The following is a 24,999-nucleotide window of genomic DNA, read 5'->3' as shown; positions in this document are numbered from 1 at the left end:
GAAGTGGTGGAAGTGAGAGGCGTAGGGCTTGTTAACGAGAAGTATTTTTGAGTGTTTTTGAATTCGGTGGTGAAACAATGACTAACTAATCAATTTATATGGGTTTTGGACATCAAAAACCGGTTCCAACGGCTATATCACCGTTGGAACCGGTTTCAAAGGCTATATTTTGAGCTTCAAAAACCATCAAAATCATTAATTGTAACATATATTTCGTCAACTGAAGTTCGAAACTAACACGTAAACGAAACGTGGTTTTGAACAGAATTATGCAATTGGTATAATTTCTTTATTTTACAAGTTTCCATCTTTTGCTCCTCTTTTACGTTTTTCATATTATTGTCTTAAATAATAAATATTAAACTAATTGTTTACATTATCAAAATACAATACTAGAATATTAAGTAAACTCTGAAAATTAAAATTCTTCAATTTAGGTGTGATTTCCAAAACAGGGAACGTGTGGTAAGAATACTGAATGTATTTAAAGTGTGACATCCTTGCAATAAATATGAATGATGGCCGAATATTTCTTCCTTGAGAATTCATATAATTACATTTATAGTTAATTAGCTATAAAAATGGGAAATACCCAATGACCAACCTTGTAAATTTGTAATGGGGACACACCAAAATGGTATATTTATATTTTATTTATAATTTAATTTTGATGATGAGAAATCGAATGGCATTTTCCCAATTATAGTAACCATATCGCCTCCTTTCTATCATATGTTTCAAAATTTAGCAACTATTACCCTTTAAAAGAGATCACTTCATAGTAGTAGAGCTCATATAGAAGTTCTTAAAGTTAAATGGCCATTAAGGTTTCCATGATCATGTGCGGTTCTTTCTCTTCATCTTCTTCATAAGAAGTTGTACTTCTCCCACGCCAACCAGTAGTTTACCCTTTCAGCACCCATTCAGTGGACGGGAAAATCAACCCCCTTTTGGTAAGCTTATACACTAATAATTATATTTATATTAAACTACAAGGTCAATACATTTCATTAACAAAGCAGGTTGACTATTACTCATTAGTCCAAAACCAACTATTTCTAGTTCTAGGGTTGGGCTTAGATGAAGCCCAAGCCCAAGCCCGTTTATCCAAGTCCCTATTTCTAGTTAGGTATAATTCTGTAATTGTTTTCCTAGTTTGTTCTACACCTTTAATTTACATTAGTGGGTGCTCTCATTCCCTTGTATTTGTCCAAAAGGGCTTCTAACTTGTAACAATTTGATGTAAAATTGGGCATACGACATGACAACTTTGGATGATTTAACATAATTTTTTTGGCACAATATGTGTTATTTTACATTTGGTTAACCGATAATAATACGAAGTAATATAAAAAGAAATGAACGCTCCTCTTTTCTTCATCACACTTCAATGATTTTATGCATCTAGTGTTCTCATGCTTAATAAATTGAGAGTTCGGTTTTGTGTGCTTAGAATATGTATTCATGTTTAAAACATGTAAGTTTTGTTTTTATTCATTGTTTTTATAAGAATTGAAAGCTTGCCTTCTCATTCCCTTTCATTTAGAATATATAATACAAGCTATGCACAAATCAAGGAGATAATTTCTAGAGTTTGTTACACAATTATCTCTTTCTAAATATATAGAGAATATTATAGAGAATATTCTAATTATACATATTATTACACCCCCGCAGTCGAAACGTCGGGGGGACTGATGTTGAGGCTGGAGCGAAAATCATCAAATAGAACTCGAGGAAGCCCTTTGGTGAAGATGTCCGCAATCTGATGTCTTGAAGGGACATGAAGAACTCGAATGTGACCCCGTTGAACCAGTTCACGAACAAAATGTATGTCGAGCTCGATGTGTTTCGTACGTTGATGTTGTACAGGGTTGCCAGATAGATAAATGGCACTAATGTTATCACAGTAAACAAGCGTGGCACGAGGGAGAGGATGCCGGAGCTCTAGTAAGAGATTACGCAACCAGCAAATGTCTGCCACGACATTGGCAACGCCCCGATATTCGGCTTCAGCACTCGACCTAGAGATAGTAGATTGGCGTTTGGAGGACCAGGAGATAAGGTTATCTCCTAAATACACACAATACCCAGACGTGGAGCGGCGTGTGTCAGGACATCCGGCCCAGTCAGCATCCGTGTAGGCGACCAATGAAAGATTAGGGACCGGACCTAGATGAAGGCCATGGTCAATGGTTCCCTGAAGATAACGAATAATCCTCTTCAACGCGTTCCAGTGATCCTGTCTGGGGTCATGCATGTGCATACAGATCTGCTAAACTGCATAGGAGATGTCAGGTCGAGTAAAGGTAAGATACTGTAGTGCACCAGCCAAGCTGCGAAAAGAAACGGGGTCCTCGTGAGGAGGACCAGCGTCAGCAGAAAGTTTGGACTGAGTGTCAACTGGGGTAGCAACTGGTTTACACGAGTCCATAGCAGCCCGATGAATGATGTCCTTGACATAAGCCTGCTGAGATAGAAACATCTTGTTACCAGTCCTAGTGACCTGTACACCCAAAAAGTAAGAGAGAGGCCCAAATCTTTCATAGCAAATTCACCCGATAGAGTATCGATTAGACGGATATGGAGAGCATTGGTGGAGATGGTGAGAATGATGTCATCCACGTAAATAAGGAGGTATGCAGTTTCGGACCCGTGATGATAAGTGAATAAGGAGTTGTCTGACTTGCATTGCTGAAAACCTTGGGTGGTGACAAAATCTGTAAATCGCTGGTGCCAGGCACGGGGGCCTGTTTCAAGCCATAGAGAGACTTTTGTAGTCGGCAAACATGATCCGGAAAGTCCTTGTGCCGAAAACCCACAGGTTGATGCATGTAAACTGTCTCTTCCAAGTTGCCATGGAGAAAGGCATTAGTGACATCCAACTGGTGAATTGGCCAAGACTTGGATAGAGCAAGAGATAAAATGAGACGAATGGTAGAGGGTTTTACGACCGGGCTGAATGTCTCACCACAATCAATACCTGTCTGCTGCTTGCGACCATCACACACTAAACGGGCTTTATAGCGTTCCAAGCTGCCATCGGACCTGAATTTATGTTTAAACAACCACATGCATCGTATAATATTCATGTCAGGGGACCTAGGTACAAGTTCCCAGGTCTTGTTTTTAATAAGTGCACTAAATTCATTGGTCATGGCATTGTGCCATTCAGGAGTGGTCAAGGCAACATGAGGATTGTTGGGGAGAGGAACGATGGTAGAGGTGTGAAGGTTGAAAAGTTGTTTAGGTTTATGGATGCCACTCATGGAGCGAGTGTGCATGGTACGAGGAGGAGGAGGATTTGGTGGTGAAGGTTGAGTAGTGGTAGAAGTGTTCGGTGGTGGGAAACTGGTTGTGGGATGTGACGTAGGAGATGAAGTGCCTTGGGGTGTTTGGGCCGTGTGGTGTTGTATGTGTGGATGGGTATGTTGGGCCTGGATAGGGGTTGAGGGTGAAGGGTGATAAGGTGTTTGGCTGTGGGATGGGCAGGTTGTGTTAGAAGTATGAGGGGGAGAGAATTGTTGGGTACTATTATGGATTGAGCTGGATGATAATGGGCTGTAACGGGAGGTTGTACAGCGGGGTTAGGAGTGTTGGTGTTTGGTGTATGTGAGTTTTGTAAATAGGTCCAAACAAGAGGGTTGATGGTGGGATTAAGAAAATCATAAGAAGGTAGAGGTTTGGGAGATTGAATGGCGTATGGGAAAATTGACTCTTCAAAGTGTACATGACGAGCAATGATAAGTTGATGAGAGGTGAGGTCAAGGCATTTGTACCCACGATGATTATTGGGGTATCCAAGGAAAACACACGGGTGAGATCGGAAGTTGAGTTTGTGGATTTTGGTGGAGGGGGTAAGAGGATAGCAAAGACACCCAAAAATGTGAAGGTGTTCGTATTTAGGGGTGCAGTTGTAAAGGAGGGAAGTTGGGAATTTAAATTTGTGGAGTTTGCTGGGTAGAATATTAAGAAGGTAGGTGGCGGTTTCCAGTGCGTGGTGCCACATGTTGGGAGGTAGGGAGGCTTGGGCAAGTAAGGTACGGATCATGTTATTAATGGTGCGGATCTTGCGCTCTGCTTTACCATTTTGGGAGGAGGTGTAGGGACATGAAAAACGAAATTGCATGCCATTATGATTGCAAAAATTTTTAAAGTTCTGGTTTGCATATTCGGTGCCATTGTCGCATTGAAATTGTTTGATTTTACGTTCAAATTGTGTTTGGATTAAGTTGTGGAAGATGGTGAAAGTATGAAATACTTGGGATTTATTAGACATTGGGAAGGTCCACAGAAAATTTGTAAAATCATCCAAAAATAAGATATAATATTTATGGCCACCCGTACTAAGTATGGGAGATGTCCATAAATCACTGTGAATAATGTCAAACGCAGAACTAGTTGAATTAACAGAATCATAAAACGGCAATTTAACACTCTTGCCAAAAACGCAAGACTGACAAAGTGTTTTATCAAGTTTTCCATAATCAATAAAAGAGTCCAATTTCAAAGACTGAAGCAAATTATTTCCTGGGTGACCCAATCGTTGGTGCCAGCGATCTTGAGAAACAGCAACTAACGTGGACGGTTGGGAGGTCTTGATGGGTAGAGGTTTAGTCAGAGGATAAAGATCACCGGTGCTATTGCATCGTAGGATAGGAGCCCGTGTTTTGAGATCCTTCACAAGAAAACCAAAGGGGTCAAATTCCACAAAAACTAAGTTGTCAGTGGTAAGGCGACGTACAGAAATAAGATTTTTTATTATTTGTGGAGCAAAAAGAACATTATTTAGTTTTAGGGGTGGGTAGGGTGGTGGTAGGACTTGGTTGCCTTGGGCCACAACGGGAATGGACATGCCATTTCCAACAACAATATTTTTATTAGTGCAAGTATTAAAATTAGACGGGGAATAAATACCTTGTTCGTTGGCGGAGTGAGAAGAAGCACCCGTGTCCATTACGCCATGGTCCGGTGGGTTGAGAGCCAGCGAGTAGAGAGCCCGTTCAATGTCAGTGGGAGAGTAATTGGTATGAAGGGCTTGATCGGGCCGCGGGCCTAATATCCCTTGAGAGGATTGAGAGGTGGGCCGTGATGGGTAAGGACATGGTGGGGAGCCCGTTTTGTTATTAAGAACCGAGGCCCATTGAGAGGTGGTCCAATTGTTTGGAAACACTATGTATGGGTGGTTTGGAGTGGGCTGGCTGCCGGCCGAAGATCTGAATTGCCTGTTGGACCCGCGTCCACGTCCACGGTTATTACGTGGTCTGTTGGAGCTGGTTTTGGATGGTGAGGTATTGGAGGACTGGGAGGGACCTGTCGAGTGAGATGAGTTTGAGGTAAGAAGGGCCGTGGCAGCAGTAGAGGAGACACGAGAAAGTTGTCTCTTCTTTTTACTTTCCTCCAAGTTGAGGCGAGAACGGACTTCAGGAAATGATGGCAGCGGGTCACGGTTTTGTAAAACTGTGGAGATGCTATCGTATTGTTCCGTTAAGCCCGTCAAAACCTGGAGAACGAGCATCCGATTATCCACCGGAAAGCCCACACTATCCAGTTGGTCTGCAAGATGCTTGGCGTGATCGCAGTAGTCGCCCATCGAAGAAAAATTTTCAAGAGACAGGTTCGCGAACTCCTGACCCAGAAAAATGGCACGGGTATTTTTGTTGTCATTGAATTCCCGTTCGACAGCCAACCAGGCGTCGTGAGCAGTTTGTGTCGGCCGGATTATGATCCGAAGAAGGGGTTGCGAAACAGTGGCATAAATCCACTGCTTCACGAGTAATAATATGTATATAGAGAATATTATAGAGAATATTCTAATTATACATATTATTAAGAATTGAAAGCTTGCCTTCTCATTCCCTTTCATTTAGAATATATAATACAAGCTATGCACAAATCAAGGAGATAATTTCTAGAGTTTGTTACACAATTATCTCTTTCTAAATATATAGAGAATATTATAGAGAATATTCTATTTATACATATTATTAGTTTTGAATTTTTGAGTTGTCGATTATGGTAGTGGTGGTTAGGAAAGACAATGAGGGTAGCTAATTTATGTGTCGTGTTTGTTAGAGCTTGTGGTGGTTAGGGAAGACAATGAGGGCAGTTAATTTAGGTGTTGTGTGTTGATAGAGCATGTGGTCATGAGAATTATGATGTCGAAAAAATGATAACGGTTACGAATTAATCGTTGGTATGTGATAGTGAAATATTTAGAAAACTATATATTTAGGAGTCGGATCTCGTATGAGTGGAGATAAAAAGTCAAAATTGCGGTGTTTATAAATTTTTAGCTCTTTTGTTTAATATAACGACACAAAGGTTATTTAGTATGGATATAATATTTTCTTTTAGCATAAATAATACGATAAATGTATAGAAATGATAAGAAAATATAATTTTCTTTTTGAAACTCCATGGTTAACATACGTGTACAATATTATGATTATAACAAAAGACATTATAAAATTAAACACTATTATTATAAGATACAAATCATCTAACTTCAATAAGAGAGGTGTGATAGATACCCCTTTATTCCTAACTTGAAGATAGTAACATGTTAGAAAAAGTGATAAAAACAATTAACATAATTTTATCGGCGCCAAAGAACTATAACCTTGTTTTCAGTAGGATCGGGTTTACTATTTAAAAGGGGCAGCAACGCAACTTGTTGTCCACTTTCGCCTCTTTATTGTAATTGGATCATTTTGTTTAATATATAAAGTTTATTTAACAAAAAGAAAAAAGGAATTTCAAATTTTTTTCTCATCTTAGGCTATAAATAGACCATTAGCATTGTAAATTTAACATTAGAAAGCTTATAAGTAACATTAGAAAGGCTAAAAGTAAAAATCTATAACACTCAAGCAATATATGTCTTCTTTGCTATTTTCCAGATTCCAATGATCCATGGCACCGTCGTGAACATAAAAAGTAAAGCTGCCAAGGGAGATGGAAAGACAGATTCTATTCTAGTCTGGTAATCATGGCATACGTCTTTTTTCGTCACATGTTTATGTTCATGCATCAAAGTAATTGCATATAATGATACTGATTTTATATTATTGTTTGTTTACAATTGTTCCGTGAATTGATTTTAGGCGATTATGAGCGCATGGAAAGAAGCATGCTTAGGATCTCCGCCTAGTTTAATATTGATTACACCAGGGACATACATTTCACTTGCGGTTCAGTTAATTGGTCCATACAATGGTCCAGTTGAGCTCAATGCAAAAGGAGCCACGATAAAGGCTTCACCCGAGCTTGCGAAGTTCCCGTAAGAAGGTTGGATCTACGTCAAGAACAGCTGGCCTTTAGTTCAAATTTTTTAATAATCTGTGAAATTCAAGGTTCAAAGACAGAACTTTAAACAACAAACATTTCCATATAGCTATAAAGGGCTCCGATAACAGCCGTATGGACAAGGAAATAGTACCAATACAGACGGCATTCACTTATCAAGACTAAACGGTTTGAATATCTCAGATTCAAAGATTAGAACGGGGATGATTGCATATCAGTAGGAGAAGGAAGTAGGAACGTTCTTGTTGAGAAAGTGTCTTGTGGCCCAGGGCATGGTTTCAGTATCGGAAGTTTGGGCAAATTAATAAATGAAGATGTTGTAGAAGGAGTCTATAAGTCTATGTCAAGAACTGCAGAGTTAACGAAGCCTTAAACGGAGTTCGAGTAAGGACTTGGCCCAACCCTTATTCGGGGATCGGTAGATACATGGTTTTGAAGATGTAATAATTAACAATGTGAAGAAACGCATCACTATCGATCAGGAATATTGTCCAAATAATTATTTAGACAATATTCGTGATCGATAATGATGTGGTTCCTCACATTGTTAATTATTACGTCTTCAAAACCAATGTATCTAGCGATCCCCGAATAAGAGTTGGGCCAAGTCTTGACTCGAACTCCGTTTAACGCTTCGTTAACTGTGCAGTTCTTGAAATAGACTTATAGACTCCTTCTACGGCATCTTCATTTATTAATTTGCCCAAACTTTCGATACTGAAACCATGCCCTGGGCCACAAGAGACTCTCTCAACAAGAACGTTTCTACTTCCTTCTCCTACTGATATGCAACCATCCACGTTCTAATTATTTGGACAATATTCCTGATCGATAATGATGGGGTTCTTCACATTGTTAATTATTACATCTTCAAAACCAATGTATCTAGCGATCCCCAATAAGAGCTGGGCCAAGTCTTGACTCGAACTCCGTTTAAGGCTTCGTTAACTGTGCAGTTCTTGAAATAGACTTCTTCTACAACAATCTTCATTTATTAATTTGCATGCACGGTACATATTATACATTTTTTTTAAGCAACTAATTTTTTTATTCCACCTTTCACCAATTCACCCCAAGTCTTAAGTAAGACTAGAAGTATAAGAACTTTCGAAAGACCCCCTAAAGTACCCAAAGGCTAGCTATGAGGCAAGGCCGGATGGTTGACCGAAACCCAGATAGGCTGATTTTTTTTAAATTATTATTTTTTTTTGAAAAATTTTTTTTGTATTCTTTATATTTAAACCAATTACTTAACTAATTTAAGGCCCACATTTTTTTTTGCCTTTAGTTCAAAACTTTTTCATGATTCTTGGATACGGCCCTGAAAGTACCCACATGTATCCTAAATCACCTACTTGTATAAAAAGTTCTACCTACTAAAGTCCGATTAGTAAACACTCCACCGATTTAAAAGTATTGAGCTAATTTTAATTGTTTTGATTACCAGAAAGGCATTCCTTCAAATGTGAAGTTAACGAACGTGAGCTTTAAGAGGATCAACCATATAAACTAAACTCACTTCCAACCTTTTAACATTTATCTATTTTTTTTATATATTTTCATAGAAACCATCTTATTAATTCAAAGAAGTTAATAAACAACTAACAATTTAGAAAAAGAAAAAAAGTAACTCGTTCAAACTATCAAAACAAACCGTTTTGGCTTGTCCAGCCAACCCAAAATCATAGTCAGTGGTTCACAATAACAGCCCTAAACTATCATCGTAACAATTTTAGTCAAACCATTCACAATAACAGCCCTACACCATAATCTAGTCAAATCAGTAAAAAAATTAAAAAAATTCACAGTCGATTAAACCCTAGAAGATTATGAAACTAAAAATTAAAAATAGAACAACGTAAAATTGAAGGAACATACCTCAAAATAGTTGAACTATTGCAAATAATCCTTCAAAAAACATGCAATTGTGTAGCCCAGGTGTAGAAAAGCGCTGGTTTGGTCCAGGTGTAGTGAAGAAACACTAAGTGACCCCGGGCAGATTATAGGTAATCTGGGGGCTAAGTAATGTTTCCCACGAAGGTTAGGTCCAGCAGAGTAAGTTGTACTTCAGGGAACCTGCAAAACAGACACCGTAAGCTCGTCACTGAGAAGGGGGGGGGTTCCTCCTTGTGACCACCCTCCGGCGTGAGAATCAGTCTATATTGCTCTTTGAATATAAAAGTATATGAATACTATTAGAGCAGTTATCAAGTAAGTTATACGAGATAGTAGATGATGAAATGATAATACCATTTGCTGTCTTTTATAGCCGAAGGTAGGTTTCCAAGGGGTTTAGCCGGCCCAACACGCTACCAACTGTAACCTATGCACGTGCCCTACCTGTGAGTGGTGGATAGGTAGCGGCTGACATAGAGCAGGCGTGCCGTGCACTCTTCGTCTTCTACCAACTGCAGGCTAGGCACGTGGTCTGGCAGGAGTTGGTGGGCAGGCGGCGGCTATTGGTCACAGTGCTGTGGCATGCTGTCTGCCACGCTGCTGTCAGTGAGCTGTCGCATTCTTGGTCAGATCTTTTGTCTTTACCTCGTCAGGTATCACGCAAAAGATCCTCCATCATACGGACTGGCCCATTTTGGCGGGAGTTTTCCCCCTCCCGCCTTTGCTCATTCTTTCAGGTGACACTGAATTTGTAAGTGTTAAGCCTTATGCGTGTAGCTATGCTGTGCGGGTAGCCTTCCCTGATGGCTTGTATCCGCAACTGCGGGAACAGGCGGGTTACTTTACCATTGGGAGGCTTTTCCCTGCGTATGCAGCTTGCATACTGCGCGTAGGCTTCTCTGAGCATGGTGGGTCCTGCGGGAGTAGATGGTCTTTGCGCAGACATCCCTGTTCAAGGTGAGTCATGCGGGACCAACTGAGCCCTGCTGGGACCTACCTCTTCAAGTCCCCCCAGTCCAATGTTCTTCTCACGAATGTCTAATAAAGTGAGGTGAATTTTTGGACTTAAGCAAAGGGTTTTGAAAAGGGGTTTTTGTAAGGTTTTCCATGGGGGTTTTTCCCGCGGAAGTCCTTGTCACTTGCAGAAATTCCCGAGTTTCCTGCTTGGTCTTTGGGTATGATGCGGGTAGGTCTGTAACCTCCTCGCAAGTCAGGAGCATTGAGTCTTAGTTGTGCGGATTCTCCCTGTGGTTCTGGTAGTTTTTGAACATAGTGATCAATTATGTTTAAACCACCAATTCCATCTTGGAGCCTCAAACAACTTAGTACTCGATGTTCCCGCAATGCGGGGATATTACTTCCGTTTTCACAAGCATTGCCCAGAAGATCCTTCCTGGTTTCAATTCTCAGCGGGTGCTAGGTATGTGAAGGGTTTTGCCTTTACACTGTACCTGCGTCCGTCTTACGGTTACTTTACTTCCAAGGTATTCCTGGCGTCCATTCCCTGCGGGTGCTAGGTATGTGAAGGGTTTTGCCTTTACACTGTACCCGCACCCGTCTTATGGTTGGTTGCCAAATATTTTGGCTTCAATTCCCTGCGGGTGTTAGGTATGTGAAGGGTTTTGCCTTTACACTGTACCCACACCCGGCTTGTGGTTACTTGTTTGCCAAGGTAAGGGATATTTTCCCGCTTACTTTTTTGAACCTTAGTCTTCAAATTTTTAAATTTTGAAATTTGAAGAGTTGGATGGATAACAACCCAATACCTCAAACGTCGTGCGACGGTTTCTTCTGACTGTGTCAGGACGTGCCAGAAGTTATGGCGACATGACATTATGTGGTCATTCCAGTTGCTTTTTCAGGCGCGTGGGCATGGGATTTCGGGCGCATAGCCGCGAAATCTCTGGCACACGTCCTTTTTGACAGCTGTTGCCAGTTTGCTTTTGCCACGCGTCATAGTTTCATTGCACCTTTGATTTCTCTCTCTTCCGTATTAAATTCATCGCATTAATTGCGATTACTATATAAAGGGGGAGAAGGTTATTTGCAATTCACACTTTCCACTTTCATCTCTTCTTCTCCAGTAATTTCCGGCGAACTTCTCTTTGTCAGTAAAGCATTGCTCTGAAATCTCTTCTTTCTTCCACCATGTCTTCTCACGATGCTGATGATCAGAAGACTGCTGGCGAATGCCAGTGTTATCTTCCTGTCGAGCTGTACCAGTATATCGTCAGGAAGTTCATGCTCGAGTCTCTCGAGCCTGAGTTTCCTGAGCCCCACCATACTGTGTACGATGCCCCTAGTGGCAAAATCGGGGTTTATGCTGCATTCTTTGTCTACGGGAACCTTAGGTTTCCGTTGACAAAGTTTGTGTACCGTGTCCTAGAGAGGCACGGTGTGCACCTGACAGAGGTGCACCCCATGGCCATTGCCAAGGTCCGGCACTTTGAGTGGGTGTGCCGGATACTGGGCCTTGAGCCCCTTGTTGACCGCCTGATGACCTTCTATACTTGGAGGTGCATCCAAGGGTGGTACACTCTTACAACCCGTATCAAGGGTTTAAAGATTTGTACCACCGAGCGGAGTCTTCGCTCATGGAGAAGAGAGTTCTTCTTTATATCCGCTCGAGCCATCCCCATTGCCATGAAGTTCAAGAATGGCCAGCCGCTTCCGAACCTTCCCGCCATCAACTACGAGGAGGCGGAATGGTTCGCGAAGATATCCCGGGTCCAGTCCCCGGTTTTCCGTTTTCCGGAGTCGGCGATGGTGATGCTGGGGATGAGCCGGGTGTGGAAGGCGGCGAATGCGGATAAGGTTCCGATCGTCCTTGAATATGGTTCGAACTCTACCCCTTATGGTATGTCTTGTTTCTTTTTTGCTGACTACGATTTTTTCTAACTTTCTTGTTGATTTCAGAGGGTAACGATCTTCAGTCGCTCCTGAATCCGCGGGAGGAAGATGGTCCTGCGCGGATGGGTACTCGTGCTCTGGACGAGAACGAGTTGCCCATCTTAGAGCAGACTGCGGGTCGGTTCGTGGAGGTTTACCCGCCAGGCCAAGAGATCCTGAGCCACCGACGGCCAGGTAAGCCTATCTTCTACCCTGAACCTCTCAATGCTGTGCCTGCTGCTGGAGTTCATGATATTTCTTCTGAGGAATCCGCAGAAGGTCCTCCACTGGTGCGGAAGAAAAAGGCTGCCGTCGGGAAAGGCAAGGAGAAGGTGGCCTCTACGGCCGACCCGGTAGTCCTATCTGACTCGGAGTCAGATAATGCAGAGGTGGCGGGGAAGCCCGGTGGTGAGGAGACCACCGCTCCGGAGGCTGCAGGTGTTACCTCCGGGGAGGCAGCGACGACGACGGTTACCGGTGTCAAGAGGCCGGCTCCATCGGGTTCGCCCCCGCTCGTCCGTGCGTTCAAGCTCAAGAAACCCCGTAAGTACCCCCATAATTCTTGTCTAGATTTGTTGTTTCAAATAAATTTTTCTAACACTTTTGCTTGTGCAGGTGTGGATGTTGACGCATTCCAGGGTGGAGTTGGAGTAAGTATTCCCCCGCCAATGACGGTAGGCTCGGTCAGCCTTCCCGAGGCGTCGACCCAGGCGTCTACGCTTGCTTCCGCTGGTTCCAGCCTTCCTGAGGCTGTTCCAGCTGAGAAGGTGTCTCCGCCGGCCGTGAGTGCAATTTTTACAGCATCTTTCACGGAGCCGGCGGTTACTGTTGCTGAGGAGACGGCGCCAACAATGGCTACCACGGCGGCTGCCACTATACCTGCGCCACCGGCACCGACGGCCGGACCATCAGGTACGCGCCGGGCTTCCCGCCGATCTACGCCACCTTCCCGTCTGCCTGACCTGTTGGATGGATTTCCTTTAGGTTCAGGTGATGGGTTTGGCGGCTATCGGCCTGTTATTGACCCTACAGGTACGTAGGGTTCTTTTTTCTTTGTATATTTTTGTCATCTTTTCCTAACTGCCTTTGTTTCTTTTGCAGTGTCGGATTCCAATGAAGTGTATGTTCCAAGATGGAACATACGCCGAGGAACAACCCTTCGCACCCCTGTGGAGTGCGTGGACTGGGCTCGCCACGCTGCTCCTCATGGTGCGTTGGGGGAAGCCATGGCTAGCTACCAAGAGGGTAGGCTAACCAATGAGCTTCGGGTTCTCCAGGCCCGAACGCAGCCCCGCGTCGAGCTGCTTTGTCGTGAAAACGACAAGTTAAAAGCAGCTCGCGCCAAAGATGTATCTGAAGCGCGGGCTCTTCGGGAGGAGAACCGGCAGTTGGCCACTGCCGCAGCCGAGAAGGAGAGGGCATTCAAGGCCCTCGAGGTTGAAGTCCAGGCGCAACTCGAGGCCCGCTCCAAGGCTGCCCAAGCTGTGAATGAACAGCTTCGGCTGGCCAAGGAGACTGCGCGAAACTCAACTGAGAGGGCTGCCAAGGCTGAAGCTGTTGCTGAGCCACTTCGCGAAGAGAATGAGCAGCTTAAATGCAAATTAAAGGCTCTTCAGCATGCTCATGACGCCTTGGCAATGGAAGATGCCAAGAAGCTGCAGGAGATCCTTGACCAGAGGGGGATGCTTGACCGTACTGAAAGGAAACTCAAAAGCGTCGAAGAAGCTGCCGCCAAGGAAGTTCAACTTGCCAACCTTGATAAAAGCGGAGCCGAACGTGCTTACAAAGAAAGTCAAGCTACCCTCCAATGGCTGCTTCGAGAAGCGTTGCCTGATGTATCTTTATCTTTTTCTTTACGCTTTCCGCTCGTAATTAGAAAATGTTCTAACTTGTAATATTCTTTTGTAGGTTGTGCGTCGGGTCCTTTCAGAGACCTCTTACGACGATGCAATGAGCGCAGCCCTCAACGCTTCTCATGAGGATGGGCAGAAGACTGGCTTCCTGCTTGGTCTAGGGTTTGCTGAGAGAGGCTTTCCGCCCTCCAACTTCCCTTTATTCAATGTTAATACTGAAGCTGCTTATGACCAAGCTGTGAATCAGTACGCTGCCTTCCCGCATCCAGTGGTGGAGAAGGTGAATGAAGCTGCTGCTGCTGATGATGGGCTAAGCATCCTTAAGGCTTTCCTTGGGCAGCCGCGCTCTGACGGTGCTGGTCCAAGCGGAGGTGGCCCTGAAGCCTGATCCTGAAGATCCCTTCCCACTACTAGGATAGACAGCCTTGTATAGATTTCTTTTAGGCGGGTAGTTACCCAGCCATTCTTGTAATTGATTGTGAAATATTAATCTCTTTGCGTATAAGATTGTTATTTCCTTGGGTTCTTTGCTTTATAAACTTATGACTTGCATACTTAGTTTAAATTAGCAATTTCCCAAGTGTTTAGAATAAGAACCTTTGAACGTGGTTGATGATGGGTTAAAGTTTCGCCTCCTCCTTCGTGATTGTGCGGGTAAAACCGTCATTTGCACTTGGTAGGATGGCTAATCTTTACCCTCTATCTGACCTGCGTGTAGGTTTTCCTTTTCGAAATTTGTAAGGCATTAAGTTAAACCTTCGAACGTGGTTGATAATGGACTAAAGTTTTCGCTTCCTCTTTCGTGATTGTGCGGGTGTAACCGTCACTTGCACTTAGTAGGATGGCTTTAACTTTAGACCTATATCTGACCTGCGTGTAGGTTTTTCTTATCCTTTTTTAAGTGTTCATAAGTTAACCTTTTAACGTGGTAGACGGTAAGTTAAGTTTGGCTTCCTTGTTCGTGATTGTGCGGGTAAGACCGTCACTTGCACTTACAAGGATGGCTAAACTTTACCTACATCTGACCTGCGTGTAGGTTTTCCTTAGAACTTTTTAACATTTTGGCGTTGTGTTTATGCGGGTATTGCCGCCTTCCACACGCAACTACTTCTTCCCGTAAGGGAAGTTCATAGGTTACAAGCTATTAATACATCATGAAAGGAGAATCATTTCCATTAGAAGTGGCTCTAGGCCTTTTCTTTATAAGTTGGAATTGATCTACATATAACATTTGCGTAATTGAGCTCCATTCCATGTTCTAGGGATGGGAGTGCCATCGAGCCTTTCGAGCCGGTACGCGCCCTTTCCCAGAACTTCTTTGATAATGTATGGCCCTTCCCAAATCGGGGCCAACTTTCCTGGGCGTTGTTGGTTCGAAGCCTCGTTGTTACGCAGTATGTAGTCTCCTTCCTTGAAGTTGCAGAGTTTTACCCGCGTGTTGTAGTATTTTTGCATTTGTCGTTTGTAGTTTTCTTCACGCACGGCGGCTAAGTCTCTGCGCTCTTCGGTTAGCATAAGGTCTAACCGTCTTTCCGCATCATTGTCTTCTGGTTGGATTAAGACCCTTGGTGAGGGTAAACCGATTTCGACTGGGATCATGGCTTCAGTGCCATAAGTGAGACTGAACGGGGTTTCTCCCGTACTGGTCTTCTTCAGCGTTCTGTTTGCCCAAAGGACGTGTGGAAGCTCGTCCACCCAACCGGATCTATGTTCCAAGAGTCTTCTCTTTATGCCTTCGACGATGCTCTTATTTGCTCTTTCCACCTCACCGTTACCTTGCGGGTGTGCCACTGAGGTAAAGGTGTGGGTGATTTGAAGTTCTTTCAGCCACTGCTGTAGCTTCTTGTCAGCAAAGTTGGTGCCATTGTCGCTTACCAAATTCTGTGGAAGTCCAAAACGACAAATAATAAATTCCCAAATAAATTTTTTGATATGCTTTGCGGTTGTTTGGGCTAAAGGTTTCGCTTCTATCCATTTGGTGAAGTAGTCAATGGCTACCACTAGGAACTGAACATTCCCAGCTGCTGTTGGAAATGGGCCTGTCACGTCAATGGCCCCCTTCTGAAATGGCCACGAGGAAGTGACAGGAACAAGTTCGTTTTTCGGGCGATGCGTGTTGGGTGCGTAAAGCTGGCAAGATCTGCATTTTCTGATGTATGCCAACGCGTCCATATGCATCCCCGGCCAGAAGTATCCCGCGTTGTTTAGCTTGGCTACCACAGCGCGGGGGCCTGCGTGTACTCCACAGATGCCTTCGTGAACCTCCCTTAGGAGGTAGTCAGCATCTTGGTTGTCCACGCATCTTAACAATGGGCCAAGAAAGTTACGTCTGTAAAGGGTGTCATTGACCAGCTGATAATTCAGTGCTTTACAGCGTAGTTTTCTTGCCTGTGACTTCGACTCTGGTAACGTTCCTGCTTCAAGGTATTTTATTATTGGGGTCATCCATGTTTCTGTACCGGTTTGGATGACACAAATTTCCTTGTGCGGGACTGATGGTGTTTCGAGGAGTTCCACGCGGATGTCCTTTCCCAAGTGGGTGAAGGCCAGTGATGCAAGCTTGCTTAACGCATCCGCAGATTTGTTTTCGCTGCGCTTGACGTGTATCACTTTACAATCATTAAAATCGCGCATGATGGCTTTGGCTTGGGCAAGGTACAGGGCCATTGTGTCGTTCACAGCCGTGTACGTCCCGTTTATTTGGTTTGCCACTAGCATGGAATCTACGTGGGCTTCCAAATTTTTTACACCCATCTTTCGCGCAATCCTCAATCCGGCCAGGAATGCTTCATATTCAGCTTCATTATTCGTACTTGGAAAATCCAGCCGAATAGCATAAGTATATTCCTGGCCTGCTGGATTTGTTAATTTTAACCCTGCGCCTGAACCCTCGTTACTAGCTGCTCCATCAGTGTAGAGTCGCCAGACTTCATCGATTTCGTGTGCTGGGGAGGGTTGAACCTCCTCCTGGCACTCTTTCTCCCGTGAAGCGGGGACTTCTGCAATAAAATCAGCCAGGACCTGACCTTTAATGGCTGGTCTCGGCTTGTATTGAATCGCATATTCTCCCAATTCAATTGCCCATTTGGCTAGACGTCCCGATAACTCGGGTTTGCCTAGAACATTTGAGAGTTTGAAGTTGGTGAGAATAGTGATTGGGTGACCCTGGAAATATCGTCTCAACCTGCGTGAAGCGTGTATAAGTGCCAAGACCAGTTTTTCCAGGGTAGAGTACCGGGTTTCCGCGTCTGCCAGCACGCGGCTAACATAATAGATTGGCATCTGGATGCCTTTTCGTTCTACAAGCAGGACTGCCCCGGTTGCTCTATCTGTTGCGGAGAGGTATAGGATTAACTCCTCCCCCGCTTGTGGTGCCGTGAGTGTTGGGAGTTCGATCAGGCGTGATCGAATCTCCTGAAAAGCTGCTTCCGCTTCTGGTGTCCAGCGGAAGTGCGTTTTCTTTAAACAATTTCTTAGCGTTGACACAAAAGGGAACGACCTATCCGCATGGTTTGCCAAAAAGCGGTTAAGCGCGACTAGTCGTCCATTAAGTGTTTGAGCCTGTTTTATGGTGGTAGGTGATTCCATTTTGACAATGGCTTCGACCTTTTCAGGGTTCGCTCTGAAGCCATCTTTAGTAATAATGACTCCTAAGAACTTCCCTTCTTCCACCCCAAATGAACACTTGCTCGGGTTGAGCTTCATGTTTATCTTTCTGAGTGTGTTGAAAGTTTCCTCAATGTCTTTCAACATCGCCTCTGGCTCGGGGCTTTTGATGACCAAATCATCCATATAGACTTCCAAGTTTCTCCCAATTTGGGCGTGAAACTCTTTGTCCATTAGTCGTTGGTACGTGGACCCCGCGTTCTTAAGTCCGAATGGCATCATTTTATAACAAAATGTGCCATCGGGCGTCCGAAAGGCGGTTTTGTCCTGGTCATCTACAGCCATGTGGATTTGATGGTACCCCTTATACGCATCCAAGAAGCATTTAAGGCGAAATGGTGCCACCGAATCCACCTTTAGATCAATTTCTGGCAACGGATAACAATCTTTGGGGCATGCTTTATTCAAATCTTTGAAATCTATGCACATGCGCCATTGTTTGTTATTCTTCGGTACCATTACGGGATTTGCAACCCATGTTTGGTATTTGCTGACGCGCACGATGCCCGCATCAAGGAGTTCCTTGACTTGGGTTCTGCACGCGTTGGTTTGCTCGGGCCCCATTACTCTGCGCTTTTGTACGATCGGCGTAACGGCCGGATCGCATTTGAGCTTATGCTCTGCCTTTCTCCGGGGTACACCAGTCATGTCGGCTGGTGTCCACGCGAAGATGTCTGCGTTTCGCTGCAGTAAGCGCTTGAGTAAGGTGCGTGTTGGATCAACAATTATCGGGCCAATGGTAACGGCCTGATCGGGATATTTCCCATTGAATGCCCACTGTTCAGGTTCAGTGATGGTTTGTTTGGCCATCTTCGGTTTGGGTTTAGAGGAGACAGATGCGATGCATACCTGGGGAATGCCCGTGATCATTGCTACGCCTTCAGTTGTTGGCCATCCCATCATGCCGTGGACTGAGGATACCACGGCGTTGAATCTTGCCATCCCGTCTCTCCCGAATAGGATGTCATACGTATGATGTGGTTTTTTCATCACAACAAAATCCACATCCTCCGTGCGTGAATAATTCCCATCGGTGAGAGTGACGGGGAAAGATAGGATGCCCAAGGGAGTGTTCATGCTGCCGTCAAACCCTTCCATTGAAGCGTAGACCGTCTCCAGGCGTTCCTTGTCTTCATCATCGAGCTTGTCGAAGAACTGCCTGTACATCACTGTCGACGATGCGCCATTGTCAACGAGGGTGCGGGAGGTGATGTAGTGCCCCAGCTGGCTTTTAATGATAATGGGGCCTTCTTTGTTTGGGCCTCCCGGCACTCGCGGGAAGCGCACTTCTGCTTCCTTCCATGCGCATGGTTCGGTCATCGGTCTCTTTCTTCCTCTGACCTTACCATGGACCATGTTGATGCTGATGTCGACGGGCTTTCGTCCGTTACCCCTGTACCTGTTGTCGTTCCTTCCTCCCTTCTTGATAGATGCCACGAGGTGTGCGAGCCTCCCATCCTTGACGAATGTCTCGACGATGTCCCTCAAGGATGTGCACTCCTCAGTGCTATGGCCCTTTGTCCCATGGAAGTCACAAGACTTGCTCTGATCCGCATTGGGTTTCTGTCGGATCGCTGGGGCTTTTGGCCATGGCAGTTTTTCCGTGGCAAATATCTCCGTGACGCTCTTGGTGAGTGGCGTCCAACGGTTTTTCCGGTTCGAAGGGTGCGTGTTGTCCCTTCCGCCAACCAGAGGGCGAGAGCTTGAGGGGGTGTCAAAGTTTATCCTTGACTGCCAAATACCTTGCCGCCTCTTTTTGTTTAGCCGGGCGGTTCTCACATTGTTCTCTCTTGTCCTCTGTGTGTAGAGGTTTGTATTCTGGGGGAGATCTCTTCCCAGCTGTTTCTCCGTTTCGGCGAAGCGCTTGGCTGCCGTCATTATGGCATCCCATGTGGATGGCATGCCGTCTTTACCCGTCAGAGTGCGGATAAGTTCTGGGTACTCAGCGCCCTGAATGAAAGCGGCGCGAACGAGGTCTTCGCTGATGTTGCCCAGACTCAGCTTCTTGGAGTTGAAGCGGGTGATGAAGTCCAGTAAGGATTCATCCTCTTCTCTCACACAGTTGAGGATCGTCCACTGCTCCTCAGTGTGCTTCCTCTGTTGACTAAACTGTTGACTGAACTTGTTCTGGAAGTCTGCCCAGTCATAAATGTGGTGGACCGGTAAACGGTCGAACCATGCTCTGGCTGCTCCTACCAGAGTCATCTGGAACATGTAGCACCACGTGGGTTCCGTCCAGTTACTGACGGTTGCCCCCGCAATGAACCTGTTCAGATGGTCATCTGGGTCGGATAGACCATCGTATGTGCCAATGTTGGACATTTGTTTGGCACTCCTCGGGGCGATTGCTTCTGCAATGTCCCTTGCAAATTTTGACCTTCCTGCGTTTGTGGCAGTAGGTCTAAAGGCCTTGGAGAAGTCACGCGAGCTTTTTTCCGTGACTGGTTGGAATGCTTCCCCGAAATTCCTTTTTGGCTGGGGATCCGTTTCCTTACGCTTCCCTTTCGCCCTATGGCGAGGGTTCGCGTCGGTGTCGGAGTCTTCCCTCTCGTCGTCCGAGTGCTCGTACTCACTACTCATGTTGAGGTGCTGGCGAGTACTACCGAATTCCTCAGCTTGTTGGACTGAACGCAAGCGTTCGTCCAACTCAGCCTGAAATTCTCGTTGACGTGCCTCGGCCCATGCCTTCACTTGATCAAGTGTTTGGCGAGGGGCTCGAGTTCGTTTTTCCAGCTGGGTATCAGTGAATCCCAGTGGAATATTTACTCCACTTGCCCCTACATGAGTGACTGGGGTAGTGTTCGTAAAATGTACTTCACTCGCCCCAGCTTGGGTGGCTGGGGTAGTGTTTGTAAACATTGTGTTGCCGGTGTTTACCCCAGTGGCTGGGGTTGTGGTTACCGGAATTTCTCTAGTCATCTTGGAAGTTTTGAAAAACTGGAGAAAGATGTAGTTCTAGCTTTATGCACGGATGGCGCCAATGAAGAAACACTAAGTGACCCCGGGCAGATTATAGGTAATCTGGGGGCTAAGTAATGTTTCCCACGAAGGTTAGGTCCAGCAGAGTAAGTTGTACTTCAGGGAACCTGCAAAACAGACACCGTAAGCTCGTCACTGAGAAGGGGGGGGTTCCTCCTTGTGACCACCCTCCGGCGTGAGAATCAGTCTATATTGCTCTTTGAATATAAAAGTATATGAATACTATTAGAGCAGTTATCAAGTAAGTTATACGAGATAGTAGATGATGAAATGATAATACCATTTGCTGTCTTTTATAGCCGAAGGTAGGTTTCCAAGGGGTTTAGCCGGCCCAACACGCTACCAACTGTAACCTATGCACGTGCCCTACCTGTGAGTGGTGGATAGGTAGCGGCTGACATAGAGCAGGCGTGCCGTGCACTCTTCGTCTTCTACCAACTGCAGGCTAGGCACGTGGTCTGGCAGGAGTTGGTGGGCAGGCGGCGGCTATTGGTCACAGTGCTGTGGCATGCTGTCTGCCACGCTGCTGTCAGTGAGCTGTCGCATTCTTGGTCAGATCTTTTGTCTTTACCTCGTCAGGTATCACGCAAAAGATCCTCCATCATACGGACTGGCCCATTTTGGCGGGAGTTTTCCCCCTCCCGCCTTTGCTCATTCTTTCAGGTGACACTGAATTTGTAAGTGTTAAGCCTTATGCGTGTAGCTATGCTGTGCGGGTAGCCTTCCCTGATGGCTTGTATCCGCAACTGCGGGAACAGGCGGGTTACTTTACCATTGGGAGGCTTTTCCCTGCGTATGCAGCTTGCATACTGCGCGTAGGCTTCTCTGAGCATGGTGGGTCCTGCGGGAGTAGATGGTCTTTGCGCAGACATCCCTGTTCAAGGTGAGTCATGCGGGACCAACTGAGCCCTGCTGGGACCTACCTCTTCATGTAGAAAACTCAGGTGATGAAGAAAACGCAGATGGAAAGCCGTAATTTAATTGTGTAGAGAAGCAGATAGCGGTTTGTGATGAAGAAGCATATCCATGGCGGGGCTATTTTGAGTGGGCAGGGAAGGTATATTGAGAATTGTGTTTGGAATTTTGAGTGACTTGCAAATATTGTGGCGGGGCTATTTTGAGTGGGCAGGCGGGTATATTGATTTTTTTATTACGTTTCAACATGACTTGCAAATATGACACACAAGTTAGGTTTTTGAGTTTACGACACTAACTTAATGACACTAAAAGAAATGTGTCATAAATATTTTAAATTTTGAAAATATGACATTTTTTTAATGACAGACACATTTGCGAGTCGTAAATCACTGAATGTCGTAGTGGGCATGTCATTACAAACCTTTTTTCTACTAGTGAATGCAAAAGGATCCACGATAAAGGCTTCGCCCGAGCTTGTGAAGTTCCCGAAAGAAGGTTGGATCTACGTCAAGAATCAGCTGGCCTTTAGTTCAGATTTTTTAATAATCTGAGAAATTCAAGGTTCAAAGACAGAAACTTCAATAAACAGCAAAAATTTCCATATAGCTATAAAGGGCTCCGATAACAGCCGTATGGACAATAAAACTATCGATGCACCGGGAAATAGTACCAACACAGACGGCATTCACATATCAAGACTAAATGGTTTGAATATCTCAGATTCAAAGATTAGAACGGGGATGATTGCATATCAGTAGGAGAAGGAAGTAGAAACGTTTTTGTTGAGAGAGTGTCTTGTGGCCCAGGGCATGGTTTCAGTATCGGAAGTTTGAGCAAATTAATAAATGAAGATGCTGTAGAAGGAGTCTAAGTCTATTTCAAGAACTGCACAGTTAACGAAGCCTTAAACGGAGTTCGAGTCAAGACTTGGCCCAACTCTTATTCGGGGATCGGTAGATACATGGTTTTGAAGATGTAATAATTATAATTATTTGGACAATATTCCTGATCGATAGTGGTGCGTTTCTTCACATTGTTAATTATTAAATCTTTTAATAATTAAAATGAATCTATGAAACAAGTTAAAATCTTTTAAATCTAAAAAGGTGAATTAGATGTGCAATGCGTGATAAAATAGGAATATTTTTCACTGATTTGTTAAATGCCTGCATCTCAACATGTATAGGAGATGTTAGAGTCACAAGATAAAGATACAGACTAATAACTAATTTCAAATATAACTGGTTGATAAAAATTTTAAAATACAACTGACAGATAAGTAACCATATGTTATTCATATGTAATATGCGGATAAAATAACACCACTTGAATGTAGGCTAAGGTGAATCCAAATGTGCAAGTGAACGACTATTGATGCATAAACTAAGCATGTTAGTCTTAATAATAATAATAATAATAACAATAGTTTTACTTTGTATACATACGATATTCAAGATCCCGTATCTCCTTTATACGACCAAAGTACGTAACAGAGCCATATACGGGATTAGAATCTTTTGCACTAGCAATTTGCATAGCATGTGCAACTAAAGATACTCCACTACATTGGGTTGTTCTAGATTTATCCCGAGATGCTGTACGGAAATGATACTCATTTATGGCAAAACCACTATACTTATGAACAGAAAAACTAGGCCCTTTGGCTAACCAACGAACATTGTCACAAATATCTTCCCCGTTATCCAAACGTTTTTCAACCTATGGGAAAAAGAATTAATGTAATTCGAACAAAATTATTTTAAAAAAATAATGTATTGCTAACAAACTTATTTAAAAATACATCTCGTTCTTAAGCCAACTAATAAAAGTCCGAGTGCGTTGGTTCTGCAACCACGTACTATTACGACGGGGTTGACATCCTTTAGTTCCAACATATGTTGCCTAAAATATTAAAGTTAGAAGAATTTTGATAGTTTATATAGAGTAGCAGCAAGTAATATATAGTATACAATATTATGTAATTATTACTCTATATACGGCTCCACAACAACAGTGTTTCGTAATACATAGAGATGAGCTTGATCAAGTAACTTAGCATCCACAACTTCTAATGTAGTCTTCGATAAAGGCTTGCCAGTTCGGATTCTTTCATCAGCATGTTCATAGGGATTGCCAGTTGATTTCATGTTTTTTAAGTAGTCCGAGCAAAATTCTAAGGTTTCCTCTGCCAAATAACATTATGCAATGCAACCCTCGGGTCGATAATGATTTCGCACATACCCTTTCAGTGTTTTCATATATCTCTCAAATGGACACATCCACCTAAAATGAACCGGGCCATATAACCTCACCTCTCAACTAAATGCACCATCAAGTGAATCATGGCATCGAAAAATGAAGGAGGAAAATACTTCTCTAATAAACACAAGGTTAATACGATGTCACTTTGCAATTTTCCTAGCTTACTAACATCAACAACTTTACTACACAACCTGTTGAAAAAATGGCATAGACTTATGATTGTTTTCCTCACTTTCTCTGGTAACACCCCTTTGATTGCAAAGGGAAGAAGTCGTTGCATCAGTGCATGGCAATGTTAGACTTCAAACCATTCATCTTTGAAACATCATCGGACACAAGATTGTTGAAATTAGAGCAATACCCACTGGGCACTTTTAGGTTAGACAAAGTATCATAAAATATTTTTTTCTCCATGGCATTTAGAGTGTAGCATGCTAGTGGAAGAAAAAGTCGATTTCATTTCGGCTGAGCTTGTAATTCAGGCTTAATGCCTAACTCCTCAAGATCTTGTCATGCATATAACCCATCCTTTGTCTTATGAGGTAGGTTCAATAACGTCCCATAAACACTCTCACACACATTTTTTTCTATGTGCATAACATCTAACTGTTGTCGAACAAGCAATTTCTTCCAATATTCAAGTTTAAAAAACTTGATTTTTATGCCACAATTTAGTTTTCTCGTCGATAATTTCTTTTTCCTTCTTTGACCTCTTCTCCTTTGACGTTTTCTTCTTTGACTTTTTCTTTGATATTTTCTTCTTTAACGTTTCCTTCTTAGACAATTCCTTCTCTGACTTTTTCTTCTTACCCCATGAATTCTTAAACCCCGCCAAATACTCATAAACTTCTTCACCTGGGTTTTTTTTATAACATCCCTCTCTTGTTGATTGTTGAAGTCTTTTTTCTGTTATGAAAATGATACTCAAGTGGGAGAAATCTTCTATGGCCAAGAAAGCATACTTTTCTGGACTTTGGCAACCATTGTGAATGAGTATTCTCTAAACATATTGGACAAGCATGATAACCTTTGGTTACACACCCCGAAAGATTACCATATGCGGGAAAGTCATTTATAGTCCAAAGTAATACTGCTCTTAGATTGAAATACTCTTTTTAATAAGCATCAAATGTCTTAACGCATGTTTCCCACAAGAGTTTTAGATCGTCTATCAATGGTGCCAAGTAGACATCAATATTGTTACCAGGTTGGAAGGGCCCTGATATCA

General features: G+C 43.7%; 1 long non-coding RNA gene across 1 annotated transcript; it reads left to right on the top strand.

Annotated features, from left to right (window-relative positions):
• Nucleotides 1-442: 442 nt before the first annotated feature.
• LOC143622422 (uncharacterized) lies at nucleotides 443-22,472 on the top strand. Its single transcript, XR_013151701.1, has 3 exons — nucleotides 443-1,499; nucleotides 5,992-7,290; nucleotides 22,005-22,472. It is a non-coding gene; the product is annotated as an uncharacterized LOC143622422 (long non-coding RNA).
• Nucleotides 22,473-24,999: the final 2,527 nt, after the last annotated feature.

This window comes from Bidens hawaiensis, unplaced genomic scaffold (assembly GCF_021521415.1).
Source record: "Bidens hawaiensis isolate Kalapana, Puna unplaced genomic scaffold, B.hawaiensis_p1.1 tig00003141_1, whole genome shotgun sequence".
Taxonomy (NCBI): Eukaryota; Viridiplantae; Streptophyta; class Magnoliopsida; order Asterales; family Asteraceae; genus Bidens; species Bidens hawaiensis.
This window is presented reverse-complemented; position numbering and strand designations above follow the sequence as displayed.